We start from the raw sequence: 6,000 nt of genomic DNA on the forward strand, positions 1-6,000 counted from the left end.
GGAGCTCATGAACGACCTAGAAAGCTGTTTTGTTATAAGAGATATGTGTGAGCGAGTTTCTCTTGACACCGGGTGTAGGCTGTCTATTCTGTTGCGAACAAGCTGTGTGGGCTGCGCTCATTCTATTCACTCTGCGTTTGTATATCTATAGCTGAGCTGTAAGCATACAGTCTATATCGTAGATAGCCATGTCTAGACTGCAGAATAAATACGGTGTTGCTACACAGCTTTCTACCCATTATAGCAAGGCATTTTTAGAAACAAACTGACTCCTAGGTTTACAAACAGTGAGCTTTCTTTTAGAGAGGTGCACAGTTTCAGGCACCTTGTGTCATGTTGGTCAGCTGCCAATTAATTGAGTGTCCACCCTGTTGAGTTCATTACGTGGTAATAATAACTCAAAGTCACTTGTCAGGCCCACTTCAACTTGCAGCCAGATCCAAAAAGCTCTGGCCTGGATACACACGGAGCTGTAACAATCTGCGGGGATACATGTAAACAAGGCCTACCACTGGATAGAGGAAATAAGGCCTTCTGTGGTTTCTACGAGGCGTTTTGAGTAGCAAACTCTCAGCCTTCTTGCTTGTATTTGTGCTATAAGAGCAGTGATCCACGCCCCACTTATGGGCCCCGTTGGGTGAGAGATGGGGCGCCCATCAGCTCACCAAACCCTCTGCCAGAACAGTTAGCGCACATGAGGGTTTCTTTACTAGTGGTGTTCGCTCTGGCAGGTTTCAGCTTGCAGAATCGGTGACCGAGTCTAGAATTTGGTCAAGACATGAGAACACTGAGTGTCCTTACGCAAGTTAAATCCTGAAGGACACAGACATGGCAGCTTCAGTTTAACTCAATGCTGCGGACCAAGACAGAAGATGAGAGGTCGATGTTTAAGTCTCCTTGCTACCTGTAGAACTACATATTTGCTTACAGGAGGTTAAGGGCAATAGAATTAGGCAGCCCAGACAAACTTTTGCAAGGTGACATGCCCTAAATTACTACTGGCCAACTCAGTGGAGCATTAACGGTATATGAACCCAGTTCACTGTTCACCTGGGAGGCAGCGAATACCAAGTTCTGTCCCACCCTGAAGAGTGAACCACCAACTTCGAGCTTCCTGTCGTACATGATCCCAACCTAAGATGTATATCTGCATGCAACCAATGCTAGCAGTAGCAGTGGACTACAGCTGACGATCTGACATCCTCACTGCCATCGAGCTCTATAAGACCACACCTGAACTTTGGCTACAGGATTAAATGCGGGTTTCTCATAGCCAACAATAACCTAAGCCACTGGAACATGGTTTAGATTTTGATTGTCTCACAAGCTGGGCAGCTCTAGCTTTTGCGCCACAAGCACAGAGCCAGCCCAAGGTTTCTTCTAGCAGCAGCTTGTCCAGGGAGTCTCCCTCTCACTTCAGCGTACCTGCCACCGAATTGCCACCGAATCGCAGGATTAGTGGACCTCCACAGGGCAAGCTGCCACAAGGCTGCCTGACTGCTGCTCTTGCAGGAAACTGGCAGGGCACCCCCCCACACAGCTTGCCGCCCAGCACTGCATGGACGCTGATTCCTGCAGCCACTGTGGCTCACAAGAGCAGTAAAGATATTTGGGAGTCATCTGGAGCGCATACCTTTATTGCTGAAAGCACTCAGGCACTAACGCCTGCCCACTCACCTCCGCCCACAGCTGTACTCTTCTCCTCGTATGCGTGGTGCTGTGGTATTCCAGCAGCAGTCGGATGGCTGGGCAAGCTGCAGAGAGAGACCATGGCAACGTGAGAGCTGCCTGTTATCAGCATTAGAGCAGGGGATTCCGACCTCAGGGGTAACAGGAGTCAGTTAGCCATCAGCTTTACTCCAAAGAGCACAGGGGTGTGAACTCATTTCAATTACATATAGTACTATACAGTCATATTTAAGACAGTATGGTGATGTGAGCGCAGGCGTAGGACTGTTCTTCATGTTGCCTCTCAAATACTGTAGGGTGCCTCCTTTCCCCTATGCATTTCTTAAGTCTCCAGCATGCATAAATGGCTGGGCCTTCTTCTTGCAAGGGAGATGCTTAAAGGTGAACAAAGATCAGATGACCCCTGGCCTAGGAAAGAGACAGGCCAGAAAGGAGGGGGTTTCAGTTTGGAGCTCGCTGGACAGGGAAGTGAGCGCGATGGGGTTGTTGCTGGATTGCTAGGCCCCGAATGGACCAGCTCGAGAGGTCCCGTTCTCAGACAGTCTACAAGCTCTGTTTTTAGACCTGTTCCTGTCATCTAATAGAACCTCTGTCTTTACTGGCTGGCTTAAGAGTACATTGACTGCGACGTGGGGCACACGGACTCTGACTGCTGACGTTTCCAGGGGGAACCAGGCCCCGGACCGCCACGTGTGGACTCGCTGTGGGAACGGACGCACGGGGGCATATGCTGAATGCTCCAAGGTGACACAGGAAGGTGAAGCCGTGTGGCTTCTTGCCCTGAAGACAGTCTGCTCCAAGGGAGAGGGGCTCCCAAAGTCCTGACTGGCTTTTGTGGGGAGCAGTCTCAGAGTCATCACCAGGGGACTCCTGACAGGCAGGAACACGGGCTTTTGCAGGGTAAGATTTGCATCCAGCCTTTCCCCAAATGGATACTGTGCCAGGCACGAGGGCTACAGCACGCAGCACCACGTGCATGGAAGCAGGCAAATGGCATATTCGGGTGCAAGCTGTTTTCTGCCTTCCAGTGGCTTGGGACAGTTGTGGACCATCCCTGATTGAGCAGCCAGTTTGTCCCCTCGGGGGGGAAGGGGAAAAAAACATGATAATGGAGCAAGATTTCCCCACCTCCAAGTCTTGCATATCAGGAGCTTTGGCCTCTTACTGCCCCTCCTCACTCTTCACTGTGTAGCTAACAAGGCATGGAGCATGGAGGTGCCAGGTTTGTATAATTTTAGGTGGCGCTGCAATCCATAAGACAACTGGGCGACCGTCCCAGCCTGTGCTTTCGACGGCGCAGAGGCAGGTCAGGTGCTGGAGATAGCAGGGGATTGTCTGGCTGAAGTTGAGCGCAGCCCAGTACGCCAGCCACCTGCCAGCGGTCGCTTGGGGGAGGGGACAGAAATTGAAAAGAGGCAGGGCAGGGGCTTGGAGAAAGAATGGAATAGGGGTAGGGAGGGAGTGGGGCAGGACAGGCTGGGGCCAGGCCGCTGCTTCTGGTGCCAGGCCTCCCACTGACCACCCACCCTCGCCCCAAGCTGCCCTGGACCCTGCATCCCCATGAAGTGCAGTGCACCACAAAGCACAGGGCCTGGGGGAGTCACCCCGATCCATCCTGTGGACGGGATCACTCTGGGTCCAAGGTGGCCTGAGAGATTAATGGGGAGCCTGGCGCTGGCAGCAGCAAGCTGGCCCAAGCCACCCCCTCCCTGTCCCCATTCCATCCCTTTCCCCAACCCCTGTCAGGCCTCTTTCCGACTTCTGCCCCCTCCCACAAGCAACACCAGGAGCCAGTGGGGTGGGCCAGGGCCGAATCACTTGCTGCTGCCGGCGCCAGGCTCCCCGCTAGCCCCCCAGGCTGCCCTGGACCCTGTGTCCCCCTGAAGCATGGGGCCTCCCCAGAGCACAGTAAGCCCAAACATTGCTGAAGCCAGACCCATGTTCTTAAATATTGATGGAGCACAGGCACCGTGGGCCCATTTAACTCACCGCCTATGGACACAGGACACTTCCTCAGTGCCTGTCCCATAGCCCTGAAGCCACCTACAGATCCCTAGAGACCCCCAGGGACAAAAGCACAGGGGGACCCTTATTTTGTTTTTTCTGGGTGCTCTTCCACAGAGACTCTTGCAATAGCAGAGGGCTCTGGTGAGAACAATGCAGGAAAACAGGAAGGGGCCACGTACTGCCTTTGCTGCAAGGAGGGGCAGGTGGGTTGCCTGGCAAGCAGGGTCTATCAATAGGGTCCAATCAAATTCATGGCCCATTTTTAAATAATGCAAATTTAATTATTTCATCTATTTAAAACTGAAGTGTCAGGGTGATGTAACCGTAGGGGTCCTGACCCAACAAGGAGTGGGGGGGGGGGGGGGGGGGGGGGGGGGGGAGAACAGTTATAAGATTATTGGCAGGGGGTTAGTACTGCTTCTTCAGAGTCAGTCAGCAGCACAGAAGTGAGCCTAGCACGGTATGGTCTTGCCACCCTTGCTTCTGTGCTGCTGCTGGCAGGGAGCTGCCTTCAGAGCTGGGTGCCCAGTCAACAGCTGCCACTTGCCAGCCACCCAGCTCTGAAGGCAGCACAAGAAGTAGGGTGCAATACACAAACCCCTAAAGTTACCTCATGACCCCCCTGCAGTCCCCTTGTGGGTCAGGGCCCCCCCAATCTGAGAAATGCGGTCTCCCCCTGAACTCCGCAGAGGGGAAAGCACAGACAAGACCTGATTTCACAGTAGTGACATTTTCCAGGGCTGTGAATTTGGTAGGGCCCATCCCGCCAGCCGCCCAGCCTCAAGAAACATGACCCTGCTCAGTCAGAGAGTTGGGCCCAGGGCGAAGTGAAAACAGCAGCGTTTGCCAGGCAGCTCCTGCCAGCCCGAGCAGCCGGGCCACCCCCTGCGCTGCAGCTCGGACTCACCCCGCGGATGTCCCAGTACCCGAGAACTATCGGCATGGTGCGTGCAGTGCGGTGCGGTGCGGTGCGGTGCTTTTCCTAGTGCTTTACGCAACTGCTCCAGCGGCTGCACCTGGCGAGGAGTCTAAAGCAACCTGTGGCGGAGGTTTTATAACCTGCCCAGCAAGGGGCGGGGCTGCCGAGCACAGCCCAATGTGGGGGGATGTTAAAGGAGCCCCGCCGCCCAGACCCATAGACCCGCCCCCAGGAGTGTTTTATTTGAACGGGCGATTGCAGGGAAGCAGGTTCTGGCTGCTCAGCTCCAGGCGAAGCCCAGATCCCTGCGCCACAGAATCCCAGCGCGGGGCGAACCCGCGGCGCTGCGAGACAGAGGTTTGCACGGCGGACGCTGCAGCGCCGGGCACGTGCACCGCTGAGAAGCGACCAGCAGCGCAGCCCGGCCCGCTTGCGGGGTGTTGGCGCTGCAGGGGGGAAGGTGCCCACGTAAAGCGGTTTTGCGTGCGAGGTGCTATTCACACGGGCCGGGGCCCGGATTGGTTCTAGCCCGGGTTTTGTTTTCAACCGGGCAGTGCCTCTTTAAATGAAGCACCGTTCGGCGGACTCCGGGGTGGAGCCTGTACAGAGAGCGAGGAGGAGGGACCCGCTGGAAAATGACTAGAGCCGCTCCTATCCTAAGAGATGTTGGTCTAAGCAAAGGGGTGGCAAAGAGATTTAATCCAAAGCAAAGCTAACGCTCAGCCTCCCAGAAAACAACGGGTCCGAATCTCCTCTTACTCACCCCAGTTTGACACAAGTGCAGTTCCCCTGACCTAAATGGAGTTATTCCTGATTTACATCTGGGTGAGACAGGAACTGGGCCCAGTGGGATTACTCCTGATTTACACCAGGGTTCGATCAGAATCAGGCCCCTGCTTCCCAGCCAGGGGAGATGGCTCTACATGTGCAGCAAACAGGAGATGCAAGATAAAGAAATGCTCCTGAAATTGAGAGGGGCACTGCCTGCAGGCATCAGCCATGGTTGCACTGAGCATCAACTGCAGGGACAAAGGGGATTGGGCCGAGCTGGCAACCTTCCAATGCAGTACTCCAGGAACAGTATTCTGGATGGGCAATCGCTACCTCCTCCTCCCCATGCAGGGTTTCCAAAAGGCCCAGGCCCTACTTACGCCTCCAGGGTTCTCTCCTTCTCACAACCAGAATCACATCTTTGTATTTGCTCTGAAGGGGGCATCTCCCCTATATACCTCCACTCCCTTTGGCCCCTACCATCCCACTCCTTAGCCACATTACACCAGCTTTTCTCCGTGCTTCAGCCATTGTCCTATTGCTCTCCCTGCTGCTCCCCATCGCACTTCACCCTCGACCCCCTGAGTCACCATTTCTCCATGCTCGTGTCAGGG

The sequence above is a fragment of the Chelonoidis abingdonii genome, chromosome 4 (assembly GCF_003597395.2).
Source record: "Chelonoidis abingdonii isolate Lonesome George chromosome 4, CheloAbing_2.0, whole genome shotgun sequence".
Lineage (NCBI taxonomy): Eukaryota > Metazoa > Chordata > Testudines > Testudinidae > Chelonoidis > Chelonoidis abingdonii.